Source organism: Symphalangus syndactylus, chromosome 24 (genome assembly GCF_028878055.3).
Source record: "Symphalangus syndactylus isolate Jambi chromosome 24, NHGRI_mSymSyn1-v2.1_pri, whole genome shotgun sequence".
Taxonomy (NCBI): Eukaryota; Metazoa; Chordata; class Mammalia; order Primates; family Hylobatidae; genus Symphalangus; species Symphalangus syndactylus.
The window spans coordinates 23239211-23255554 of NC_072446.2; the positions used below are offsets into that span (position 1 = coordinate 23239211).

General features: G+C 45.2%; 1 protein-coding gene and 1 long non-coding RNA gene across 2 annotated transcripts in view; one reads left to right on the plus strand and one right to left on the minus strand.

The window, feature by feature from the left end:
• The window catches only part of LOC134735817 (uncharacterized), a 52371-nt gene extending 46074 nt beyond the window's left edge, over positions 1–6297 (minus strand). The window contains exon 1 of the long non-coding RNA XR_010119335.1: positions 6118–6297. This is a non-coding gene — a long non-coding RNA (uncharacterized lncRNA). The remainder of the gene's footprint in view (positions 1–6117) is intronic.
• Positions 1–16344, plus strand: part of KCNB1 (potassium voltage-gated channel subfamily B member 1) — a 182212-nt gene extending 165868 nt beyond the window's left edge. The window contains exon 3 of the transcript XR_010119320.1: positions 16304–16344. The gene's annotated coding sequence lies outside the window, so the exon portion shown is untranslated. The remainder of the gene's footprint in view (positions 1–16303) is intronic.

The following is a 16344-nucleotide window of genomic DNA, read 5'->3' on the forward strand; positions in this document are numbered from 1 at the left end:
TGAGGCAGGAGAATCGCTTGAACCTAGGAGGGGGAGGTAGCAGTGAGCCAAGATTGCACCATTGCACTCCAGCCTGGGCAACAAGAGCAAAACTCCATCTCAAAAAAAAAAAATAGGCAAAAGAACTAAGCAGATACCTCAACCAAAGAAGATACACAGATGGCAAATAAACATATGAAATGATGCTCAACATCACATGTCGTTAGGAGATTGCAAATGAAAATACTAATGAGATACCACTGCATGCCTATTCAAAGGATTAAAATCCTAAACGCTGGTGAGGACGTGGAGCAACGGGAACTCTTATTCATTTCTGGTAGGAAAACAAAATGGTATAGCCATTGTGGGAGACAGTTTGGCAGTTTCTTAACAAAATGAAATGCACTCTTACCATATGATCCAATATTCATGCTCCTTGGTATTCACCCAAATGAGCTGAAAATTTATGTCTATACAAAGACCTGCACACAGATGTTCCTAGCAGCTTTATTAATGATTCCCCAAACTTGGGAGCAACCATGATTTCCTTCAGGAGGTGAATGGATAACTATACTGTGGTAAATCCAGGCAATGGAATATTATTCAGCACTAAAAAGAAATAAGCTATCAAGCTACAAAAAGATGTGGAAGAAACAAGTGCATTTTATTAACTGAAAGAAGACAATCTGAAAAGGACTACATACTGTATGATTCTAAATATGACATTCTGGAAAAAGCAAAACCATGAAGACAGTAAAATTATCAGCGGTTTCCTGGGGTTAGGCTGGAGGGAGGGATGAATAGGTGGAGCACAGAGGATTTTTAGGGCAGTTAAACTATTCTGCATGATACTATAATGGTGGATACACGTCATTGTACATTTGTCCAAACCCACAGAATGTGCAGCACCAAGAGTGAATCCTAAGGCAAACTATAGGCTTTGGATGGTAAGGATGTGTCAGTGCAGGTTCATCGATTGTAACAAATGTACCACTGGTGTAGGACCTTGGTAGTGGGAAAAACTGAGGGGTGGGGGGAGCAGGAAATATATGAGAACTCTGTACTTTCTGTTCAATTTTGCCGTGAACCAAAAAATTCTCTAAAAAATAGTCTATTTTAATAAGAAAAGGAAAGGAAAAAAATATATCACTACCATAAATGGAAAACCAGCAAAATTTTTCATAAATAAAGAGAAGAGACCAGGCACGGTGGCTCATGCCTGTAATCCCAGCACTTTGGGAGGACGAGGCGGGTGCATCACCTGAGGTCAGGAGTTCAAGACCAGCCTGGCCAGTGTGGTGAAACCCCATCTTTACTAAAAATACAAAAATTAGGTGGGCTTGGCAGCAGGCGCCTGTAATCCCAACTACTTGAGAGGCTGTGGTAGGAGAATCACTTGAACCTGGGAGGCAGAGGTTGCAGTCAACCAAGATTGCGCCACTGCACTCTACCCTGGGCAACAAGCAAGACTCTGTCTCAAAAAATATATATAAAAAAGAGAGAAGGAAGGAAGGGTAGAAAGATAGAGGAGGTGATACTGTAAGTGAGCTAAATCCTCATGTATTGGAGCAGAAATCAGTAGATAACGTCTAAAGCTGATAAATCAATGAATGGCTACATTCAAACATTATTTAGCTCTATGGAAATAAACAACTAGAAGAAATCGCTACGAAGGCTAGAAGTGGTTGCCATGACAATTAAGCATATGAAGATGCTCAACCTTCTAACAATATATTTCAAATGTAAAAGTACAGAGATATGTTTCTTACCAATTCTACAGCAGAAATAAAAAATGTTGATTTTTATTTGGATAGAATTGGGGAAGGTGTAGGGAAAGGGGCACTTAAGTATGAAGTCTGCAAACAAGAACATCAATACAGTCTCATTTTGTCAATACCTATTAAAAGTACAAAAGCAAAGCCTATAATCCCAGTATTTTGGGAGGCTGAGGTGGGAGGATTGCTTGAGCCCAGACATTTGAGACCAGCCTGGGCAACATAGGAAGATCCTGTCTCTACTAAAAATAAAATTTAAATATTAGCCAGGCATGTTGGCACACACCTGTGGTCCCAGCTACTCAGGAGGCTGAGACAGGAGGATCACTTCAGCCCAGGAAGTCAAGCTACAGTGAGCCATGATCGTGCCACTGCAATCCAGCCTGGGTGACAGAGAGAGACCCTGTCTCAAAAATAAATGAATAAATAAAAATTTAAAAAATGACAAAAGCACACATCTTTTGATTCAGGAATCTTTACTGAGAGAGGCATACATGTGCAAGAAAACATGAGTACAAGATTATTTGCTGTTTCACTGTAATATCAAAAGATTGGCATCAACCTCAGTGTCCCTCAGTAGGGGCTGGTTACATAAATTATGGTCCATCCCTACAATGGAATATTGTGCAGTCCCCTAAAATAATAAAGCAGTTATTTACCACTACTGATATGGAAGACCTCCAAAATATTGTTATTAAGTGGAAAAGCAAGGTGCAGAACAATATTTGTAGCAAGTTGCCCTTTCTGGGTTGCTGCTGGTGGTGGTGGTGGTGGTGGTGGTGGTGGTGGTGGTGGTGGTGGTGGTTTTTGAGACAGTGTTTCCCTCTTGTTGCCCAGGCTGGAGTGCAATGGCACAACCTCAGCTCACTGCAACCTCTGCCTCCCAAGTTCAAGTGATTCTCCTGCCTCAGCCTCCCAGGTAGGTGGGATCACAGGCATGAGCCACCACGCCCAGCTAATTTTGTATTTTTAGTAGAGACAAGGGTTTCACCATGTTGGTCAGGCTGGTCTTGAACTCCTGACCTCAGGTGATCCACCCACCTTGGCCTCCCAAAATGCTGGGATTACAGGCATGAACCACCATTCCCAGCCCTTTCTGTTTTATGTTTTAAGGCTGTTTATATTACATGCTGACATATGCATAGCATGTCTCTGGAAGGAGATGTAATACACTCTGGTAAAAGTGCCTGTCTTTAGGGAGAGGAGCTGGGTGGGGAGATGGAAGGAGAGGGACTTAGTCTCTTTACCTTTTTTGTACTTTTTGAAATTTTTAGCACACGCCTTGTATTACCTATTCCAATAAATGTGAAAGAAATGTTAAGCAATTGCCTCTGGGGAACTGAACAGGGATTGGGAGAAAGGGACAGGTTTTTTTCTGTTTTGTTTTGTTTTGTTTTGTTTGAGACAAGGTCTCACTCTGTCACTCAGGCTGGAGTGTAGTGGCACAATCACGGCTCACTGCAGCCTGGACCTCCCAGGCTCAGGTGATCCTCCCACTTCAACTTCTCGAGTAGCTGAGACTACAGGCATGTGCCACCACTTCCAGCTAATTTTTGTATTTTTTGTAGAGATAGGGTTTTACCATGTTTGCCAGGCTGGTCTCGAACTCCTGGCCTCAAGTGATCTGCCCACCTCAGACTCCCAAAGTGCTGGGATTACAGATGTGATCTCAGCTCACTGCAACCTCTTTCTCCTGGGTTCAAGTGATTCTCCTGCCTCACCCTCCCGAGTAGCTGGGATTACAGATGCCCACCACCATGCCCGGCTAATTTTTCTATTTTTAGTAGAGATAGGGTTTCACCATGTTGGCCAAGCTGGTCTTGAACTCCTGACCTCAAGTGATCTGCCCGCCTCAGCCTGCTAAAGTGCTGGGATTAAATGCATGAGCCATCGTGCCTGGCCTGATTAATGCATACTTTCCAAAATGTTTACAAAGAAAGATTTACAAACATGTACAAAGAAAGAGAGAGCTCTCTAGAAGAGAGGAGGTCCCTATGACATAAGGGTACAGAGAGGGCAGGCAGCCACTCCCAACCATGGTATGTCCCCATGACAAGGACCAGCAGCTTCCTATGAAGTTCCCAGTCTCCTTTATCTGATGTTTCTCTGTTCTGCCAGGTTTGAAACATCTAAGTAACTGGTGACCCAGTTCTCAGAAAAATCTCCCCTGCAGTCCTTTTGTAAGGGCCCTGGGGACAGCAGGGCACTTGGCAGTTGCCAGCTCTCTGGGAACAAAGAGAAAATTATTCTTCTTGCCACTAAGGCAGGAAAAGGGGAGCCTTCAGAGTGTGGAGGGCTGCCCAGCTGAGGTCTGCTCAGCCACCTCTCCATGGGTCTGGGTGAAGAGGGCTGTGCTCTGTTGCGGGCAGGGGACTGGTCAGTCTCCCTCTGCAATGAACTCCTGTCTCCATTATCCACTGTAGAATGAGCCACCCCAGAATGTAGAGCCTTAAAACAACAGTGCGTCACTATCTCTCCTAGTCCTGTGGGTTTCTCCCTCGGGGTTTCTTATGCTGGTGCAGCTGTAGCCAGTCATGCAAGGTTTAATTGGACTGGATGTCTAAAACAAATTCTTCACTCTCGTGGCTGGTGCCTCAGCTGAGATGGCTGGAACAACCATGGCCCTGGTTGGCCATCTTTTCCCTCCATCCTGGGCTTCCCACATGCTTAGCTTGGGCTTCCTCACATCGTGGTGGCTCAGAGTAGTCAAACTTCTTTGATGGCAACTGGCTTATCCCAGAGCAGCATTCAAAAACACTAAGGTAGAAGCTGCGAGGTTTCCTGTGACCTGGCCTCAGAAGCCAGGCTGTCACTTCTGCTGCTTTTTATTGGTTCCATGGTGCCAGCCCAGAGGAGAGTGGCTGGGGCCAAGCAAGAGTGTGAACCGCAGTGTGCAGTTCTTGGCGGGCCATTTCCCACGGCCAGCTACCACGATGCTGCTTGTCATTCAGCACTTTCTTCTCTTAGTTCTCTTCCTACCTCACTGTCCACAACTTCTTAGTCTTTTCAGGTGGTTCTTCTTCATCTTGTGGCTTTGAATTAATCAAGAGCCCAAAGCTCAGGCTTGGGCCTCTTCTCTCTCTCCCATCTCATCCAGACTCATGGCTCTAAATACTAATAAGCTGACAACTTCTGAGTTTACATCCCCAGCCTGGACCTCTCCCCTGAAGTCTAGACTCTAGTCTCCAACTGCCAACTTGGCATCTCTGCTCAGATGTCTCACAGGGACCTTGATGTTAGCAGCACCAAAGCCACCTTTCAGCCCGGCATGGTGGCTCATGCCTGTAATCCCAGCACTTTGGGAGGCCAAAACGGGAGGATCACTTCAAGCCAAGAGTTTGGGACCTCCCTGAGCAACATAGGGAGATCCTGCCTCTACAAAAAAATTAAAAAATTAACCAGGTGTGATGGCATGCATCTATAGTCCCAACTACTCAGGAGGCTAAGGTAGGTGGATCTCTTGAGCCTGGGAGATCAAGGCTGCAGTGAACCATGATTGCACCACCACACTCCAGCCTGGGTGACAGAGAAAGACCCTGTGTCAAAAAAAACAAAACAAAAGAAACAACACACATACACACACACACACACACACACACACAAATAAAAATAAAATAAAACAAAATAAAATAAAATAAAATAAAAGGGTCTTTCATCCTTTGCTCCCAATGTTCTCCTTACAAAGTTTCCCTAAATCAGTTACTAGCAGCTCTATCTTTCCAGTTGCTCAGGTCGAATATCTTGGAGTTGGCCTGGATTCCTCTGTGTTGTCACCCTTAGCAAATTCTTCAAATATCCATCATGGCTCACTTGAACCAGGTAAAAGAAAAACCTCATAATTTGTTTTCTTCCACCTTTGTCTCCCAAGGTCTGTCCTCCAACCAGCAGCCAGGGACTCTATTAAATTTAAGTCAGATCATGTCTCTTCTCTGCTCAGAAACCTCTAATGTTTTCTCATCTCACTCAGTGGCCCTACAAGGGCCTACATGACCCGACGCCTTGTTATCACTTTTTTTTTTTTTTTTTTTTGAGACAGAGTCTCTCTGTGTCACCCAGGCTGGAGTGTAGTGGTGTGATCTCAACTCAGTGTAACCTCCACCTTTTGGGTTCAAGCAATTCTCGTGCCTCAGCCTCCCGAGTAGCTGGGACTACAGGCCCCCGCCACCACACCCAGCTAATTTTTGTATTTTTAGTAGAGACCAGGCTTCACCATGTTGGCCAGGCTGGTCTCGAACCCCTGACCTCGGCCTCCCAAAGTGGTGAGATTACAGGTGTGAGCCACCATGCCCGGCCGCTCTGTTATCTCTCTAACCCCGTGACTTGGTACTCTCTCTATTGCCGTCACCACTGGAGCCACACTGACCTTGGCTATTCTTAGAACACTTCAGGCAGGTTTGTGCCACAAGGCCGTTGCTCTTGCTGTTCTTGCTGCTGGAATGCTCTTTCCTGTATCCTCTTGGCTTGTTGTTTCATTTCCTTCAGCTCTCTATTCAGATGTCTCCCTCTCACCGAGGTCTCTGCAGACCACCTGAAATAAAGTAAGAATGCTTAGTCTCCTCCTGCCCCCAGCCCTCCGTAACCTCCTCCACATGACTTTCTGCAAGCATTTTAGCATCATCTGATGTGTTATCTTTTTATTTATTTGTTTGCTTTTTGTGCACTTCCCCTGACCAGAAGTTAAGCTACATGAGAAAGACACTTAGTTTAAGTGGTAGGCAGGCTTCTCAAATGACTCCAACTGACCTGGGCATTCACACCCTTGTTTTCACTTACGTAATTTCCTTCCCTGAAGTGTGGGTTGGACCTAGTGACTCACTTCCAATGAATAGAACAAGGCAAACATGATGGGATGTCACTTCCATGATGAGGCTACAAGATACCATGACTTCCTTTCTGCTCACTTTTTCCCATTCACTCACTCCTTTGATAAAATCAGGTGCCATGCTGTGAGCTGCCCAAGGGAGAGGCCCATGTGGCAAGGAATGGACCTCAACCAAGAACCCTCAGAACTGAATCCCTCCAACAAAAAAGAGAGAGAGCTTGGAAGCAAATCCTTCCCTAAGCAGATCCTTCCCCAGCCAAGCCTTAAGATGAGAATGCAACCCCAGCCAACACCTGGACTGTTGCCTATGAGAGGCCCCAAAGCATGGGACCTAGCTAAGCCACACCTGGATCCCAACCTACAGAAATCATGAGCTAATAAATGTTGTTTCAAGCCACTAAGATTGGGAAGTAATTTGTTATGAAGCAAAAGATAACTAACACAGTTTATTTCAGAGGTATCTGCCATGCCTAAGCAGTGTTTGTTGTGGAAAAGTTATGTTCAGTTTGCAAGGAAGCATTTAGGGTGGTGAGGAAGAGCACAACCTCTGAAGTTGGACAGCCCCGAATTCACATTCCAGCTCTGCTCCTGACTTGCTGTGTGATTTGGGGAGAGTCATTTCACCTCTCTGGACCTCAGTTTTCTCATGTACAAATGTAGCTTCCTACATTCACTCAACAAGTATTTATTAAGTCTCAAGCTTCTATTTCTCCCACATCCAGCATGCATCCAATTCCTCAGCAAATCCTGTCATCTTCACCTTCAAAATATACAGATAGACTATACCAATGCTGGGGACTCAAGAGTGAACAAAAGAGATGCATGCAGCCCCTAGTTTCATGGAGCTTGCAGTCTAGAAGGCAGAAATTTATTACACAGATAATCACACAAATATTTAGTTAATAGCTGTGATAAGTGCTGTGCACGAAAGATCAGCAAGCTAACTGAGCACATCAGAGGTGCCTCATCTCTTCTGCAAGTCAGGGAGGACTTCTCTGAGGAGGTGGCTGAGGAAGGAGGTGGCTGAGGAGGAAGCTGAGACCAATACAAAGAGTCACTCCAGCAAAAGTCCTAAAGTTGAATCCCATTGGATTCATCTGAGTTACATGCACATTATGAAGCCAGGAAGATGAAAATGCTGATTGGCCAGGCCAAGGTCATATCCCTCCCCAGGAGCCAGGGTTTAGGGTCAGCTTCACCCAAACTGCAGGTACTAAAAATGGTGGAAGAATGATTCTCCCTCGAAAACATTGGGGTGAGTTGTTATCAGAAAAGGTGTAAATGCTGGACAGAAAGAAACAACAGCCATCCACGGCAGCACTTAAAATTTTATCTAGAGTTTTTATCTTAGAGTTTGAACCTCACCTTCCTCATGGATGGGCTTCCAGAGCGCAACTCCTCCCCTGACCATGATAAAATTAGATAAAATTCATCACTCCCACTTTGAGGACACCACTATATTAAAATGTAGCATTTTAGACATGTAACATATATAAAGAACCCTTATTACTCAACAATAAGAAAACAGCCCAATAAAAGAAAGAGCAACAAAATTTTCAATAGACTCTTCACAAAATAATACATGCAAATGGCCAATAAGCACATAAAAAGATACTCAGTAGCATTAGGCATTAGGGAAATGCATGTTAAAATCATAATGAGATACCACTTCACACTCATTAGAATGGCAAATATTAGAAAGACCGATCATCACAGGGTTGGTGAGGATGTGGAGTGCATAAAACTCTCACCCAGGGCTGGTGGGAACACAAAATGAGATAAACCACTTTGGAAAACAGTTTGGTAGTTTCTTGAAAAGTTAAATGTACCTACTATGTGACATGACTCAGTCGTTCCACTCCTAGGTGTCTGCCCAAGAGAAGCTAAAATATCTGTCCACACAAAGATTTGTACACAAATGTTCACAGCAGCTTTATTTGTAATCACCATAAATTAGAAGCAACTTAAAAAGTCCATCCACAGATTAATGGATAGACAAATTGTGATATATCCATACCATGGGATATACTCAGCAATAAAAAGCAACAAATTGTTGATTTCTACAACATAGATGAATCTCAAAATCATTATGTTGAGTGAAAGAAGCCAAGCAAAAGCATATATGCATGCTGCGTAATTCCATTTCCATAAAATCTAGAAAATGCAAACTAATTTATAGTGACTGAAGTTGTTCAGTAGTGGAGGGGATGCAGGTAGGAAGGAATCGCAAAGGGACACACGGAAACTTTTGGGGGTGATGGATATGTGCTCTATCCTAGTTGGGGAGATGGTTTAATTGGTCTATGTCAAGAGTAATCAGGAGAGTGGCGTGAATCAGGGAGGTGGAGTTTGCAGTGAGCCAACATCGCGCCACTGCACTCCAGCCTGGCCGACACAGCGAGACTCCATCTCAAAAAATAATAATAGGCTGGGCGCAGTGGCTCAACCCCAGCACTTTGAGAGGCCAAGGCAGGCGGATCACGAGGTCAGGAGATTGAGACCCTCCTGGCTAACACGGTAAAACCCCGTCTCTACAAAAAAAAAAAAAAAAAAAAAAAAGTAGCCGGGTGTGGTGGGCGCCTGTAGTCCCAGCTACTCAGGAGGCTGAGGCAGGAGAATGGCGTGAACCGGCGAGGCGGAGCTTGCAGTGAGTTGAGATCGCGCCACCACACTCCAGCCTGGGCAATAGAGCGAGACTCCATTTCAAAAAAAAAGGAGTAATCAAATTGGGACTGGGCTTGGAGGTTGATGTCTATAATCCCAACACCTTGGGAGGCCAAGGCAGGAGGACTACTTGAGCCCAGGAGTTCCAGACCAGCCCTAGGCAACAAAGTGAGGAAGGAAGATTGTTTTCTTTATTAAGGAAGATTTATTATCTCTACAAATAATAAAATAAAAAAATTTTAAAGACCAATCAAGTTATATACTTTAAATATGTGCCACCATCCAGGCACAGTGTCTCAAGGCCTGAAATCCCAACACTTCGGGAGGCCGAGGAGGGCTGATCACTTGAGGTCAGGAGTTCAAGACCAGCCTGGCCAACATGGTGAAACCCCATCTTTACTAAAAATACAAAAATTAGCTGGGCGTGGTGGCAGGTGCCTGTAATCCCAGCTACTCGGGAGGCTGAGTCAGGAGAATCACTTGAACCCAGGAGGTGAAGGTTGCAGTGAGCCAAGATTGTGCCACTGCACTCCAGCCTGAGCGACAGAGTGACTCCATCTCAAATAAATAAATAAATAAATGTCATGTACTATAATTATACCCCAATAAAATTTGGGGGAAAACTTTATCTGGAGAAGAAAACAAACAGAAAAAGAAATATATTTGGAAGACTATACGCCAGAGTTAAGTATAATAGTTACCTTCAAAGAGTGGGAAAGGAGACAAGAGCTGTCACATTAAGTTGTTTACGACAGGCATGTATTACTTAATGAGTTTAGGGAAAAAAGCAATACTGGTTTTGCCAGCAAACCTTGGCCCAGCCTTTAGGAGACCTGTCACATGCCCAGAAACCGACCAGGTTATTCTGCCAAACAAAGATGCTTCCTGAATTTGAGTCAAGGGTTTCTGGGGGCAAATTCCCACCTGAAGACAATGAAAAATGTCCTCCCTCGGAACAAGGACTTTATTTACACCTTATATCTACATTCTGGACTGGGGCCTGCATGGGATGATAGCCTAGGAAGATAATGGAGTCATTCATCTCTGTCAAGGTTAGCCTCCGCCTGCCAGCTTCCCATCTGGGTAAACCAGTTGGCAGCCCTGTTATCAGTCTCCATGGTAACTGGAGCGCAGAGGAGGAGGGCACCTCTGGACATGGCACTGGCTTCTCCAGAAAGACAGGTTCCTGAGTAACCTCAGGAGAAGCAAACTAAGCCCACGCTGGGTATTCAGGCCTGACTCTGGCTAGGAAGTAGAGCCAAAACCTAGGCAAACATGTCCCTCCTGGCACATCAGGGAGTTGGGAACAGATGTCTGAGCTTTTGTATTTGTGTGGTTGTCCAGGTGTAAGCTTCTAACCTCACCCTAACCTTTAATTCTTTGAATGCCACAGGAGTTGCCTACCCCACAGCTAGTCCCCAGTGAGCCCCACTTTCTTCCTTCCTCACTAAGACCACCAAAATGTTTGAGGGGAGCGCCCCTCTGCCTGCCCCAGAAGGTAAACGTTGACCAGGCCTGGCCCTCGCTCCCTAGAGCATGGTCCAGCATCAGCATCCCCTGGCAGTGTGGTGGAAATGCACAATTTCAGGCCCACCCAGACCTGCTGAATCAGAACCTTCACTTTAACTCCCTGGAGATTTGATCATATTCATTCACAAACCTGGCTGAATGTGAGAAACGCCTGGAGAGTTTTCCATGATACCAATGCCTGGGATCTTCTGCTAGAGATTTTGACTTAACCAATCTGCAATACAACCCGGACATCAGTATTTTTTTAAGTTGTGATGTACACTTAGTAGCATGTGTAAGGTGCACAAACTTTAAATGGATAGCTTGATTTTTTTTTTAAGACAGTCTCACTCTGTTGTCCAGGCTGAAGCACAGTGGCGAGATCACGGCTCACTGCAGCCTCTACCTCCTGAGCTCAAACGATCCTCCTGCCTCAGCCTCCCTAGTAGCTGGGACTACAGGCATACATCACCATGCCTGGCTAATGCTAAAGTTTTTTTTTAATTTATTTTTAGTACAGATGGGGTCTTGCCATGTTGCCCAGGCAGGCTGATCTCAAACTCCTGAGCTCAAACAATCCTCCTGCCTCGTCCTCCCAAAGTGCTGGGATTACAGGCTGGAGCCACAGCACCCAGCTCAACTTGATATTTTTTACACATGTGTACACACATGCAACCACCACCCAGATGATGTGATAGAACATTTTCAACACCCCAGAAAGTTCCCTCTTGCTCCATCAAGGTAAGGTGACAAACCATCCTAATTTGCCCAGGATTGAGGGGATTTTCCGGGACAGAGGGCTTTCAGTACTAAAACCAAGAAACTCCCAAGCAAACCACAAGTTGGTCACACTACTTCAGGGTCTATACTCCAGTGCAGCCTGCAGAGGTAACCACCATTCTGACGTCTATCTAGCAGTAGCTTTAAGAGTTCGCTGGATAATTCCAATGCGCAGCCAGGGCCAATTCTAGTGTGTATCACAATTATCTGGAGCCCTTGTTAGAATCCATTGCTGGGCCTCACCCCTAGACTTTCTAATTCAGTAGGTCTGGGGTGCAGCCCCAAAATATGTTTTTTTTTTCCCCTTGAAATGGAGTCTCGCTCTGTTGCCTAGGCTGGAGTGTAGTGGCGTGATCTCAGCTCACCACAACCTCTGCCTCCCAGGTTCAAGCAATTCTTCTGCCTCAGCCTCCCAAGTAGCTGAGACTATAGGCATGCATCACCATGCCCGGCTAACTTTTGTATTTTTAGTAGAGACACGGTTTCACTATGTTGGCCAGGCTGGTCTTGAACTCCAGACCTTGTAATCCGCCCGCCTCAACCTCCCGAAGTGTTGGGATTACAGGCGTGAGCCACCGTTCCCAGCCCAAAATATGTATTTCTAACAAGCTTCCCCGGCGATGTGATGCAGGTACAGCTGGTCCCAGCACCTCACTTTGAGACTTCTGGCCTGAGCCAGTCACAGTCATTCTACTCTCCTTGCCAATGACTGGCTTAAGCTTGAAGCACATGACACACATTTGGCTAATGAGATGTGAGGAGAAGGCTGCTAGGACTTCTGGGACAACATTACCAGAGAGTCTATTAAAATGATACTCCTGGCTTGTGCCACATGGCAGCCACTGGCTGGGATGAGGGGTGGGGGTCAGAAGAATGGGCTCCTAGGAAAGATTTCCCCACTGATAGAGAGATGCCTGGGAGGGTACATGCTCCTCTTCCTTTGAAAGTTCAATCATGTCTGGGTGTGGTCGCTGGCATTGTGTCCTTGACCTTGTGACTTTCAGGCAAGGAGCCTGGGGACAGCACACCAACCATCCAGGATGGCAGGGAGAAAAGTGCGAGAGATCTTGGGCCCTTGAAGAACTTGTTGAAATGGTGGATCCGCCAACCCTAAATGGTTATCCTTAGGAACATCTCTCAAGCTCCACCACAGACCTACTGAACCAGAATCTGCATTTTAGCTGAGAAGCATCCAAAAGCACTGCTCCAACTTTTACAGCAGCACACATGCTTTGGATTTTCTGGGCCTTTCTATTTAGCCTCATGTACTTTTTTTTTTTTTTTTTTGAGACAGAGTCTCATTCTGTCACCCAGGCTGGAGTGCAGTGGCGTGATCTCGGGGGGTCACTGCAACCTCCACCTCCCAGGCACAAGCAATTCTCCTGTCTCAGCCTCCTGAGCAGCTAGGATTACAAGCGTGTGCCACCATGCCCAGCTAATTTTTGTATTTTTAGTAAAAATGGGGTTTCACCATGTTGCCCAGGGTGGTCTTGAACTCCTGACCTCAGGTGATTCACCTGCCTCAGCCTCTCAGAGTGCTAGGGTTACAGGCATGAGCCACCACACCCGGCCCCATCTACTAATAGCTGCATGAAATCATATTATTAATCATGTGAAAACAAAAAATCACAGGCACTACATATAGAAGCTCCCTAGCCAATTTTTCCATGCATCTCATTGGCCAGAACTAGGCTGCATTCATTAGCTGCAGAGGAGGTTGGGAAGGTGAAGGTCTGGCCTCATCTGCTTCTGTCATGGGCGAAGGAAGCAAAGACCCAGGAGGGGAAAACAACTGTTGGGCAGAAACCATCAGTGTCTACCACAAATAAGTATTATTAATGTCCATTTTCAGAGGTAAGACAAGGCTCAGAGGTGTGAACTCACTTGCCTAAGGTCACAAAGCTAAAAAGTACCTGCCACTTTGTAAGAAACTGGTGTAAATTTTTACAAATGAGAGGGCTGAGTCAGTTAGTGCATGAAATGGGCCTTGAACCCAAATTCTGTGAAGTCCAATATGGTGATCTAGCCACTTCCTCAAGTTGCCTTCCTTTTGCCTTTTGTGTGTGTTTATATCTTAAGAAAGATTTTTTTGGCCGAGCACGGTGGCTCATGCCTGTAATCCCAGCACTTTGCGAGGCCAAGGCAGGTGGATCACCTGAGGTCAGGAGTTCAAGACCAGCCTGGCCAACATGGTGAAACCCCACCTTTACTAAAAAAATACAAAAAATTAGCTGAGCATGGTGGTGGGCGCCTGTAGTCCCAGCTACTTGGGAGGCTGAGGCAGGAGAATCACTTGAACCTGAGAGGCAGAGGTTGCAGTGAGCCGAGATGGGGCCATTGTACTCCAGCCTGGGCAATAAGAGCAAGACTTCATCTCAAAAAAAAAAAAAAAGAAACATTTTTATATATTTTTTAAAGACAGAGCTAAATCAGGGAGCAGTAAGGTACCCATGTGACTTCCTGAGTGGCTAGCCACAGAGAGAAGAGATGAATGCCTGATACAACTGGAATTTTCCCAGCTGCTTCTGGATGCTACCCAACCCAAAACGCATATGGAACCATTAGACACACAGGCAAATGTTATTTCCACCGTTTTCTGCCAAATGTCTAGCTGGCAACACTGATAAATGATAAAGCTCAGGGTGGAGCCGGGTGCTTAACTTTCTCTGATGGTTCACTTTCCAGCTCAATTTCCCTTCCTGGCAGAGAGTTTGGGAAACTGGAACCCCATGATTTAGAGATGAGGAAAATTCCTCCTAAGCAAATGAAGCATGTTGAGTGTTTATGGAAATGTCTGGAGTTTGACATTTGTATTCTACTTTAACATGAGTCCAGCTCTGATAAGTGTTTAACTGATGTCTGTTATATGTGTCTGGGGCCCAAGTTTACCATGAACAAGTTTTTCAGCAGCTGAAGAATGTTGGACACAATTCTGTGTAGTGTTGCCAAATTCATTCTCATCTCTGAGCCTTTGCACTTTCTGTCTCCGCTCCCAGAATGCTCTTCCCTTTCAGATTTTCTTGTGCCCAGCTCCTATTCATCCTTCAGATCTTGGCTCACATGTCACATCCTCAGAGAGGCCTTCCCTGAATACTGTAATCAAAGTAACCCTCTAGTAATTTTCAATTTTCTTTCCCATCCCTTTTTTTTTTTTCTTTGAGACAGGGTCTTGCTTTGTTGCCCAGGCTGGAGTGCAGTGGTGCGATCTCGGCTCACTGCAACCTCTGCCTCCCAGGTTCAAGCGATTCTCGTGCCTCAGCCTCCCGAGTAGCTGGGATTACAGGTGTGTGTCACCACGCCCGGCTAATTTTTGTATTCTTTGTAGAGATGAGCTTTCACCATGTTGGCCAGGCTGGTCTTGAACTTCTGGCCTCAAGTGATCCACCCGCCTCGGCCTCCCAAAGTGCTGGGATTACAGGTGTGAGCCACTGTTCCTGGCCTATAAATCTCTTTAATGTCTGGGAGGCTGAAACACAAGAATTGCTTGAACCCGGGAGGCAGAGGGTGCAGTGAGCTGAGATCACACCCGCACTACAGCCTGGGCAACAGAGTGAGACTGTCTCAAAAAGAGAGAGAGAGCCTAAGGAGAGAGGACATCTAAATAGAACATGTTTCAACGTTAGCTCTTCATGCACACGTATGTTCATCACAGCACTGTTCACAATAGCAAAGACATGGAATCAACCTAGGTGCCCATCAGCAGTGGAATAAAGAAATTGTGGTACATATACACAACAGAATACTACACAGCCATGAAAAAAGAATGAAATCCCCAGGCACAGTGGCTCACACCTGTAATCCCAGCACTTTGGGAGGCCGAGGTGGGTGGATCACCTGAGGTCGGGAGTTCGAGACCAGCCTGACCAACATGAAGAAACCCCGTTTCTACTAAAAATACAAAAATTAGGTGTGGTGGCGCATGCCTATAATCCCAGCTACTTGGGAGGCTGAGGCAGGAGAATCGCTTGAGCCCAGGAAGCGGAGGTTGCAGTAAGCCGAGATCACCCCACTGCACTCCAGCGTGGGCAACAGAGTAAGACTGTCTTAAAAACAAAAACAAAAAACAAAACCAAACAAAACCAAACAAAACAGCATTATGGTATGATCCCACTTTGGTAAAAAATACATATAGTGTATACATAAACATGTAGAAAAAGACCTAAAAGTGGCCTGATGCAGTGGCTCACACCTGTAATCCCAGCACTTTGGGAGGCCGAGGTCGGCAAATCACCTGAATCAGGAGTTCAAGACCAGCCTGGACAACATGGTGAAACCCCGTCTCTACTAAAAATACAAAAATTAGCCAGGCATGGTGGCAGGTGCCTGTAATCCCAGCTACTCAGGAGGCTGAGGCAGGAGAATCGCTTGAACCCGGGAGGCAGAGGTTGCAGTGAGCTGAGACTCTTCTCAAAAAAAAAAAAAAAAAAAAAAAACCTAGAAGTATATAAAATAAAATAAGGTTCAACAGTGGAGTCTGAGTTGTGTCAGTATTTTCTTGTTTTTATCCTTCTGTACTTCCCTCAACAGCGCACCACATATTCTGCTTTGGTTTTTGTTGTTGTTTGTTGTTTTTTTTTTCCTGATTTAGTAATAAAGTTTTTTTTTAACATTTTATTTGGAAATAACTATTGACTCACAGAAAACTGCAAAAATAGTATGTAGAATATCAGGTACACTTCAAGCAGCTTCCCCCAAGTGTGACATCTTTTTTTTTTCTGTTTTGTAATTTTAATTGAAGAAATTGCTTTTTTTGTTGTTGCTGTGTTTTTAACAGGGTCACCAGCCTGTCAGTCACAGAAAACACATTTGGCAACT